The sequence below is a fragment of the Mya arenaria genome, chromosome 17 (assembly GCF_026914265.1).
Source record: "Mya arenaria isolate MELC-2E11 chromosome 17, ASM2691426v1".
Taxonomy (NCBI): Eukaryota; Metazoa; Mollusca; class Bivalvia; order Myida; family Myidae; genus Mya; species Mya arenaria.
The window spans coordinates 29,175,526-29,186,714 of record NC_069138.1 but is presented as its reverse complement, the minus strand read 5'-3'; positions in this window follow the sequence as shown (position 1 = coordinate 29,186,714).

The following is an 11,189-nucleotide window of genomic DNA, read 5'->3' as shown; positions in this document are numbered from 1 at the left end:
CTGCATTTATTGAGTTATCTAATGCATACAAATTAAGACAGAGAAAATAATTCTTAATTTTTCCAAACTACTTCCTTAAGCATCTTGTATGTAAAGATGCTCTGTCCACGGGGTAACAGGTTTTGTACATAGTAGGGTTATAAGTACTGCGTTTTGATCCAGGAGGTTGTATTCGACTCAAATAGATTTTTTGCAGATTCGGATTTCACAAGGCACAAGCCGAGTAAAATCAAAATCTACAAAAAACTACCGGAATCAATTATGACATTCGGCCATATCCGGATCAAAACGCAGTACTTATAACCCTTTTTATTATATACATTACTGATAAGATCACTTAGAAGCAACATATTTGCATATTAAATTTCATTTTAAGGATGCACTCATTGCTTGAATGACGTCAATTTAATATTGCACAACATTCTTTTTATGACGTGACGTCACAAGAGTGGTATATGGCCGTATTGCACTGAAGCGGAATATGGGTTAAAGTATTTTGTGATATGTATTGCATGTGGATTGATGATGCGTATATAATAAAGAATAAAATTATATTTGGTATTCCATTCTCACTAGCAGTGTGATGAAATGCTGACACCATGGTATGAAATTTGATGGTCAAAGTATTTAAAAGATATTTCAATATTTCATACTTTAAAAACGATATTCATCTCATCTTAGTCTACTCAACTTGCTTTGCTATGTACAAAAGTTATCATGGTAACATGTTATATGAATTGAATACCAAGCACAAATTAAGAGGGAGAAAATAATTCTTCACTTTTTAAACAAAAACTACTTCCTAATAGCATTGTGTATGCCGTCTGACATAGGAGTACAATGTAGATGTCTTTCACAAAGATTGTTCATTGTATGGCCCTGTGGTTTAAAGCTCCCCTGAAAAAGAGGTGACAGGTTTTCTATATAGTATATTATTACATCATTGAAAATCTTCTCTGAAACTGTAAATAACAGACCTTTGATATAAAAGGATTTGATCAAATTAAAGAAGTATGTGTGCCAACCACGTGAATTAATTTGTACAAGTCTGATTTAACGACTTTGAGAAATTCAAAAGAACTGACTTTATCTGATTTAACGCTTTAGCCCCCCCCCCCTCCCTCACTCTACGCACACTTAACTAGATTTTTCAAATTTCCTTTGCAGCTTGCAAGCAGTTTTAGTCTAAAGTTTAAGCTAGCCCATCAAACAGTGACCCCTTGTGATGTGAGCCGATTTTGTCAATGCTTAGAACATGGTTGTCAACATTCCCCTAAATGAAGCCCTAGTCCATCAGTGCTTTCAGCACTTTGATTATTATGTTACAAGGGCGAGTATAGGCTAGATAGTGTCATAATAAGATGCCGCCCTAACGTTCACATCAGGTCAACGTAGGTCACCTAGTAAATAACGTCAGCACGCGTTAGCGTCCATCGTACTGTGATCTGACGTGAATTCGCCGTGTTTCTCTATACAACTCAAGAGTTGACTGGGTCGTCTGACTTATTTATAGGGGTTCCTTTAAGGTACATAGCATTGTGAACGTTTCTTTTGTTGTCCCATATTTTACAATTTTGAAATCAGTGATCTGTGAACAAAAGTTAAAACACGCGTGATTTAAGACTGTGTTAAATGGGTTTTAAATCTCATATATTTTCATATCAATCGTCATATATGTTTTAATTAATCATGAAACAACAGACATATAGACCTGTCTGACAGACAGACAGACCTGCTTGACCGTTAGACAAACAGATAGGCAAGCAAATATTTTATTGTCCCATCGCGGATTGTGTGATCTTTGAACAAAGAAATCTCCTCAACTGTATGTTTTCTCTTCCCTTAAGTCGCGTTTGGCTTCGATATCTTTGTACGTTCACAGTGATAAAGCTTTCCTTTTTGAACTTATGAAATTGTTCGCCAATTTGCATGTACATACATGAGGCCTAAAAAAATATGTCTGTTTTGGGTAACCCGACCCTACCTATAAAAAATCGCCGACCCTAACTATTTTTTTTCCGTTTCTGAGCAAAAAAATATTCGTTAGCGAATAGAGAGTTACGAAGGGCGGATAAATGCGAATTGGACTATCAGAATTATTGTTTATATGATAAAACAAAGTCAGGCAATGACAGTAATGTAGGAAAGACTGCCATGTGCAAGGAAACACTCTGAACTTACGACAGATTTTGAAAAAAAAAATCCCTACCTACCCTACAAAAACATTTTGGGAAGGTTACCCTAAACAAACAATCTTGTTGGGGGCCTGAAAGGAAATGGGGTCTTGACTGTTATGTTCACACAAAATTTACAGTTAGCAAACACTTTATAAATATAATTTTCAGTCACGATTTTCGCTATTGAATCTTTAAACAAAATGTAGAGCAGGGTGCGGTTTTATTTCATGTAGCCAAATGATTTATATGTATTTTGTTATTAAAGTAATATGCACACATACCTTAATTGGTTTCAATTAATTATTGACTACAATTTAGTGTTGAGCATAAAAAGAATACTTCTGGTTTGGGTTACACGACCCTTACTAAAAATTAGGCGCCAACCCTAACGTTTTTATTGTTCCTTGGTCAATATAATGTGTGTTTTAATATGTGGTTTAAAACGGTTTTTAGTGATAATTACTGATTAACTTCAATTTCTTTAACGCCCTGACCCTATAATGACAATAACGTTCTTACATAAAGCCAAATAATATAAAAATATCTTTAAGAAACCTACCAACCCTACATGTTTCTTGGCAAGATGTAACCTTAACCACACATTTTTTGGGGCCTAGTCTACATATTAGGAAACAATGTTATCTGTGATAACATGAAGTCGATGGAAGCATTTATACAATGTTCCATTCTTAAAAACTACAAAATAAGACTTCATGGGGCTTTCAAAATATAATGCACGTATATTGCACGTTTTTGCATGTTATTACACTACTTGTATAAATTATAAACACGTAGCCGCGAGACAGGGCGGAATAGTTGAATGCGCTTATCGTTTATTGATAACATCTTCTTCATACACATTCATTGCTTATGGGTATTTTTTTCTCATTTTGGTACATTAATTAATAATTTATTAGATATGGAATAGGAAATACGTAACTCAGCATTGAAGCAAAAGATATGTAGATATTATTATATAAGATATTAGGGATGGTAACGAGTAGTAAAACTGGTACTCGAGTACTCGGACAACCTTCCGATGGGGTACTCGATTTTTCGGAAAATTTGAATTGGTTTTCGGGAGAGACGGGGAAGTGTGAGTATCGTTCAAGTACCATGTACGTGGGTCGTTGTAATATTGGCCATTTCCATCTTTAAATAAGTATGTCATCATCATATTAATCAAATATACATGGGGCAAACGACAGACGTGACTCTTCTTTGGAAGCTTTTCTGATGTTTCTTTGTTCTGTTCATTTTGCTTGCTCGTCTAATTTCTTTCCTGGCTTGAATTGTCTTTGATTATTACTAACTTTCTTGTCTCCCAGGCATTAACATGTTCGCAGAAGTTGCAAACTCCACTACCTTCTATACATTTCTCACAATAACAGCTTACGTTTCTTGTGCTCAGTTCATAATCCTTGCCTACTGACTTTACAGCATGCAATTTTCTTATACCTACAAGTGTCTGCACATCTGTTTCATCTCTTTTCCTTTTTGCTCCAGAAACAAGGATGAATTCTCGTCTTGAAATTGTGCTTGCGTCTTTATCTGTTTTTCCATTTTCAGTTTCTGTGTACAGAAATCATACACATCTTTTGCACAACCAATTACCTTTCTGTTGCTGACTCAACTCTGTAGCATGCAATTTTCACGGTTGCACCGAGACCATCACACACATTCTTTCCGTGAGATGTTTCAAAAAAGTTTCGTGTTGCCGATGGCTTTTTTCTCACATCCATCTGTCCACTCATGAATCTCTTCTATTTTAACACCCTTTCATCCCAAGAACTTCTATGGCCTTGTTTTCAAAAGTGATTGCTATTTCAGCATTATGCTTTGTGTCTTCGCTTATGCCAATAATGGCATGGTTCACCTTAAATTCTTCTTCTTCCTGCTTTTCCCTGTAGTATCACATAATGGGATGTATCGTTACTTGATTTCGGTCGAAGAATCCTGACTGTACTTCACTTTGGAAGACACACCCATAATTTTCACTAAAGTACATGACCATAGCAATAGAACCCTCACTGATTTTGTCGACATAAATTCCCATCTGTTGTTGTTGCCATGTGGCCCTAAATATGTGCTTCGGATAATTTTGCATATCGTTCTCTAAACTTGTCATGAATGTTTTAATGTCTGCTTCTTTAGGCACACAGGAGACGCAACGTTCCATTTTGTCATCTTTTGCAATTTCCACATTCTCTAGTTGATGCCATGACACTACTCCATCTTTACATTTTTCTATTACTGGTTTTAGGTAATTTCGTAGACATTTCACTCCACATTGCGGACATTCTCTTCTTAAACATTGAATGTCTGGGTTGGTTTCGTACTTACAAAATGTAGCATCACTCAAGCTTTTCTTGTCTGTTGAAATGTCATTCAAAGTGTCTTTATCTTTCACTAACTTCTTCATGTTACTTAATGCCTCTACTTTCAGAGCCACATTGCAGCATTTCTGACATAAGCATGATCTCCTGCTTGTTTCAGAAACTTTCTTAACATTCACTGGTTTCAATTTTGAAAATGAAGTATTTTGTGAGTAGGATTTCTTGACTTGTACTCATTGTAGGCTCCTTTTAGTGTCATTGTCATAACATGTTTTTGTAGTATTCCTCTCTCGCCTTCATTTCTCACTTTCACAGTTTCACGTTTGTTTGGCACCTCTCTACTGATTTCTGCACTCAGAAAGAAACTCTTCACAGAATATTTTATGCATGAGTCAAGTTAATCCCTTCTTCGTTGTCTTTGCTTCTTTTCCCAGTATGTTGATCTACGTTTTAGCTTTAACTGATACCTTGAAATACTTAATCTGTGTTTTTTTATATTTCCTTAATACTGAGTCACAGATAATGCTTTATGCATGTTTCTTCTCACCACTTTTTCCTGTTTTCTCTTCTGAAATGCTCTCTGTCATAGATTCTAAAATTGTTTCTATCATTTCAAGTTTTTTTCCTGCAGTCTGATGTCATAACTATCTCTTTCGTACCGAGAACCTCTGATGTTGATGGACATTCAATAAGTTTAGTAATGGTTGCAGCTTTACTCCTTGGTATTGTAGGTAACACTTCTTTCACTTTGTTTAATTTAAGTTGTTTTAGGTAACTCTTTAGGCAGTACTTCAGGTGACGCAGCATGTCTCTTTTCTTTATTGTCTGGATTACTTATTCCTTGTTTTGTACTATCCTTCAGCTCGATGCGCATTCTCCATGCTTTGGTTCTTTTCACAGCTTCTTTCTTTTTCTCCATCTTTCTCTTATTGATTTCAGCAGTTTTGGGATCTGGTAATGAAATGGCTGCCTTTTCTTTCTTTTTCTGACGATACTTTTTCATTTCCTCGCGTTTCTTTCTTTCTAAGTTCTTGTTGAATGATTGGATAGAGCTTGCTGCCGTTTACGTAGTATTGCCTCCTGTCTCCTTTCCCTATCGACTTTTTTCAGCTCATCATATTTTGCTTTGTTTTCTCTCTGCTTTTCCTCCATGCTTGTACTTTGAGCCTAGTCTTCTCCCTTCTATCTTTCACTTTCTGCTCATCTTTGCTTGTTTGAACTGTGCTTCCAGTGTTTTGATTTCCGCAAGCTTATATGGGTTTAGGTATGAAAATGCAAATTTAGATATTTTAAAGCATATTGTTCATGTGTCCTCTTCAATGTATTTATAAGCAAAAAAATAAGGTGTCTGATAAAGAAACATGTAGCTTCAGACTGTGTATTTGGTCAATATTTAAGCTTTTAAACTGATTTCACAAGCTCTTCAATGTCATATAGAATAATCCATTTAATGCATAGACTGTGTAGTGTCTGTAACCATAAGAACTAGAAATCCTATATTTTGTCAGACCTCATGAAATTGTCATAATTTTGTTGCCGAATTTACTGATCTCATAATAGTTATTGCAAAAACACTCTTTTTACAGTCTGTATTAAAAGAGAGTATTGGAAATTGTGCCAGTTGTAAGAAATCTTGGAAATATAACACTTTTATCTACATTCTTTATTTTAAAATTTAGCCTGGAATGTCCCAGTATTGTGCCTTATACAACAGTATTGTAGAAGGAAACACATTAACTTTTCATTTCATACTCATATGAGGGAAATGGTCATTCACTAAAAATAAGGGGATATTGGTTACAGACACTACAGATTATAGTGTAGCATTGTCAGAACAATATAAACATACCTGAGTCATCACCAGGGCTTTTTTCATGCTTTCTCCCCATTTCCTAGGGTCGTACCATGGTAAGGAACACAAAAAGCAAGTGGTAAACTTTTCTGGATAAATATACAGGTTACATTGTGCTTCAGTGAATAATTCTGATAAGCAATGCCACAAGGATGATGCACTGTTTCATTATACAAGAGTTATTGCATCATATTTTTGCACTTAATTCAGTAGTTCAATGTATGATGCAACATTGCACCATAAAAGAAAGAACTTTCTATACTGTAAAACAAAATAATAGTGACAAAAAGAGCAATGATTTATTCTTCCATTTCTATACCTCTTTGTGTAGTGTCTGTAACTTTTTCAAAGTAGTAATTTTCAATGATGTAAATTGATAGAACTATGATTTTTGGCAAACCTGGACATTACATGACTACACATTAGCCAATGTGGGATTTATACTTTTGTATTGAGAAACAATGAAAATATTGCAACATAAACTTTTAATGGTTACAGCCACTACAAAATTTTAAATTTATGTATTTTGCAAGAACTGTTGTTCATGCCTTAACCTGTACTAGCCCAAAATCATTAATGTTTTTTATACTTACCATAACAAATAACTGTTTGGTTAATGTCAATGAAAGTTCAATTTTCTTTCATTTTCTACCGATTATTGGGTTATAACAATGAGCATATGTTTAAACAAACCATTGCTGATTGTATTATACTCATAAAATCCATAATGTATGACCGATTTCAAAAATTAAATCAGCAAAATGTGCGGGACACATGTCTGTATAAATCGGTATCAATTGATGAACCATTACTTATTGAAATTTAGAGTATTCTTCATTCTCTTGATATTTTTTTTTTCAAATGGGACTGCATAACGCTAAAAAATAGCCAATTTTGGAGCATATTTCCAAACATATCTCAAGAAAGGGAAATACTAGCCTCTTGCAATTTTCAGAAAAGTGAGATAGGCAACTTGTAGTCTGGTCAACCTTTAAAATCTGTCCCGATCTTATATATTTTTTCTGTGCCATTGATATAACATAAAAAAGCTAATCAGCACCAATACCATTTTTCAGTCGGCCTCAAGTATTTATCATGTAAATCAGGTCGTAGTCGTGTTTAGTCGACCTTCAAACATCGATACGTATGCTGGAATGTTGTTCAAGCCTTGTTATTATGACTTCTTATTGAGAACCAGCCATGGTAAATAGGTTTTTCCTGCATCGCTGTCGGTCAAGCCCAGTTTAATGTCATATAAACACCTGATCAAAAAGACACAGAGTGATAATGAACGTACGGCTGAAGATGCACAATATCGATTGATGCAATTTTAATTTTGTTTAATGCATTAGGCCACTCCTTTTTTATTTTTAGGTTTACAATAATTTTTTGAAAAAATGTCCAACGGGTGGTCGAAAAAAAAGAAAGGAAAACAGTCACAACACATACTATCTAAGGGTGAAAATCAGAGAACAACATAAAAACATTGAACATTTATATCATTTACTTGACATTTTAATTTTTTAAACTGCTATTAATGCATGTTTTACTTTTAATACACTCAAAGTTTCAAAGTTCTAAATAAACACAGAGTTTAAATCTTACATACTGTGCATATAAAACATCAATGAAATTGACTATAAAACATGTTTACGTGTATAAACTACACTTTTAATCAAAGATACATTGAATATCACTCAGCAAGACATTTGTTTAGCTTTAAGGGTATGCTAAAGCAAAAGTGAATACAGAACACTTAAAAACTGACCAATATTAAATTGAAAAAAAAGAGAAGGCGAATTTTACGCATTGAAATACACAAAAATTACAATACATTACATTTTCTAAACATTGTTTCAGTTATTTCAATATTGGAAAATGTCAATAAAGTGAAATAATTACCAATTTTGTAAATAAGGAAGTAACATTTTATGAAGACATTTGAGCTTTAATATTGTGAAAACAATTCCTGAAAAACTATAAACCAAACTAGACCTAGATTTGAGTTTTAATAACCTTTACCATGCGGGGTCCTAGTTGTGTGTAACCCGATCCATGCTAAGTCCGGATATTTTCGGACGGGGATATTTACCATGGGATGTTCACCAAATCCATTTGAAATTCAAATCTTGCAGCAAATTACCACATCAGTACATAAAAATCACATAGCAAAATAATAAGTCTAGCATGTTACTTAACTTTATGTACCAATGATAGTAACAGAGAAATCCATAATTATGTATCGGATGTTTTCATCTTCTCCCAACTCCGCAATTTTGTGTATACATGCGTTCACAGGGCATCTATACTTCATGCTTGTTTATTTTTCATTTTAAAGAGTATTCCTTGGTTACAACAACAACTCTCATTTATAGTGAAATATCAAGTTCATTACAAATTGAAATGGACTTATTCAAAATAGTTTTCCGTGTTGTTTTATCTAAATGTTTTGCACACAACTCCTGGCATTAGTAAATGTCATTGACAGATGTGTTCAACTCTTTCATTGTTTTTACATTACTATTAACCCAAACATGAATAAACATGTAATCTAGAATAAACACAAGCTTAACATTGACCCAATGACAAGTATTTCCAAACCATTTTGTGATTTAAAATCCATAAACACCACCGACCGAGCCTGTGAAACTAGGTCACCGGTGTCAACTTAGAAATTTTACTTTCGATTTCACCACTCACACTTAGTGCACTGTTATTTAATGTTTAACCATAAAATGTTATAAAAAATGTTTTTCTCACACATAATTTACAGATATTTGTGTCTACTAATTCGATGGCAGCCGCTGACACTTTTATTTATCTATAAACAACAATATTTTCATGACCTAAATTGGCGGGGAAAAACAACAATCATGTGACAGTTATTGTTTGTGTCGGCTGTTAAATTTGCCAATGTTTATTTGCTATTGTTTTTTTAACAACTCCTGTATATTTTAATTAATTATTTCATGCAAAGAATGACTGCTATCGTAAATTCCGCCATTGCCAACGGCGGTGCCATAACAGTTAACTGGCTCACATGCTATCACTATAAATTGGCGAATACGGCTACGGAACAACAAACCAGTCGAGATCTACTGCATTCGTACTCTTATCTGTTCGTTTTTCTTTTGCACCAAAATCAATACGGTCGGGAAAATAATTTTGAAAAAAAAAGTGAAATTCATTTTTTTTTTTTTTTGTACTTTTCGGAAAATTAGACCCGCCGGTTTTGTAAACCAATTTATATAAAAGTAGTGGCTTTATTGTGTTTAACTCTTTTTAATTGAACTTGATCATTCATTGAAATACAAATAAAATGTTTCGCATCAAGCTTTATTGCGCTGCTTTTATGTCAAATACCAGACTGAAGTGCTCGATCGACATTTTTAAAAAAAATAATTTATGATTGCTTATGAGTGATAATTTGGGCATAAAACAGAAAATATATATAAAAAAAATAGAAGGAGAGGCATATTCACATGCTTTGAAAAGCTGACTGCTTGTTCGACTTTTTGAAGAAAAAAAATGTTGATAATCGCCTCAGAGTGATATCTGTCCATAAACCAGTTAATATATATCATTGTTTTAGAAAAAAATGCATGTATACATGCTTTGAAATAGGATAGCATTTTAGGCCGCTAACTTCACGCCGCTAGGCCGCTGATGTGCTCGATCGACTAATTTGAAAAAAAGTTGAAAAACGCTTCAGAGTTATAATCTGTGCATAAAAACAGTAAATATATCATTGTTTTAGAAGAACAGGCATGTTTAATGCTTTGAATTAGCTGACTGTTTTATCGACGTTTTTGAAAATTGCTTCAATATGTTAATGTGTGCATAAAAACAGTTAATATGTCATTGTTTTAGTAGAAAATGCATGTATACATGCTTTGAAATAGGATTCAATTTTAGGCGGCTAAGCCGCCAGGCCGCTAATTTCACGCCGCTAGGCCGCTAGGCCGTTGAAGTGCTTAATCGACTTCTTTGAAAAAAAGTTAAAAACGCTTCAGAGTGATAACTTGTGCATAAAACAGTTAATTTATAATTGTTTAAATTAAAACGTATAGAAAAATGTTCTGAATAGAAAACAATTTAAGGCCGCTATGTAACTATATGAATAAAAAAACTTTGATTTATCATAGTTTTAATTAAAAAACGCATTAGCAATTGCTTGGAAATAGAGAAGGCCGCCAACTTCACGCCGCTAGGCCGCTAACTTCACGCCGCCAGGCCGCTAGGCCGCTAACTTCACGCCGCTAGGCCGCTAACTTCACGTACTTTGCATATTTACCTACTGAATTCTGAATAACTATTATAGTCGAAGTCTAGTAAAGTAAAATAAAGTCCCATTTAAAAACAGATAAGTAGTCAATTGAAATGCATAATATACAGGAGCTATGTTCATTTTTGGACTACTCTTGTTTGTTTCATTTTGTGTATTATCCGAGTGTGGTAGTTCTGTTAATGCAATAGCTAAACACAAGGAAGACCATGGTAATATAATTACTGAAATGAAATCAATCGAAAATGTGTTGCTATTTGTGAAGTTAATAGAAGTTACAACTAAGATTCGTAAACATAATCGACCCTTAATTGGTTAATTCATAAGTTTTTACTGATGAAAAATAATTGAAAAGAATGAATAAAATGACGCAAAGGCAATAAGAAGGAGGACATTAAGACAATAAAAACTGAAGAGACAGTCCGGAAATCGAAAATTCAAAAGTAAACTCTTTTAAAGGGCACAAGGCAAGGGTCCAAACAATAATGAACTATAGACACATATACAAGCACGCACGCGCACGCACGCACGCACGCACG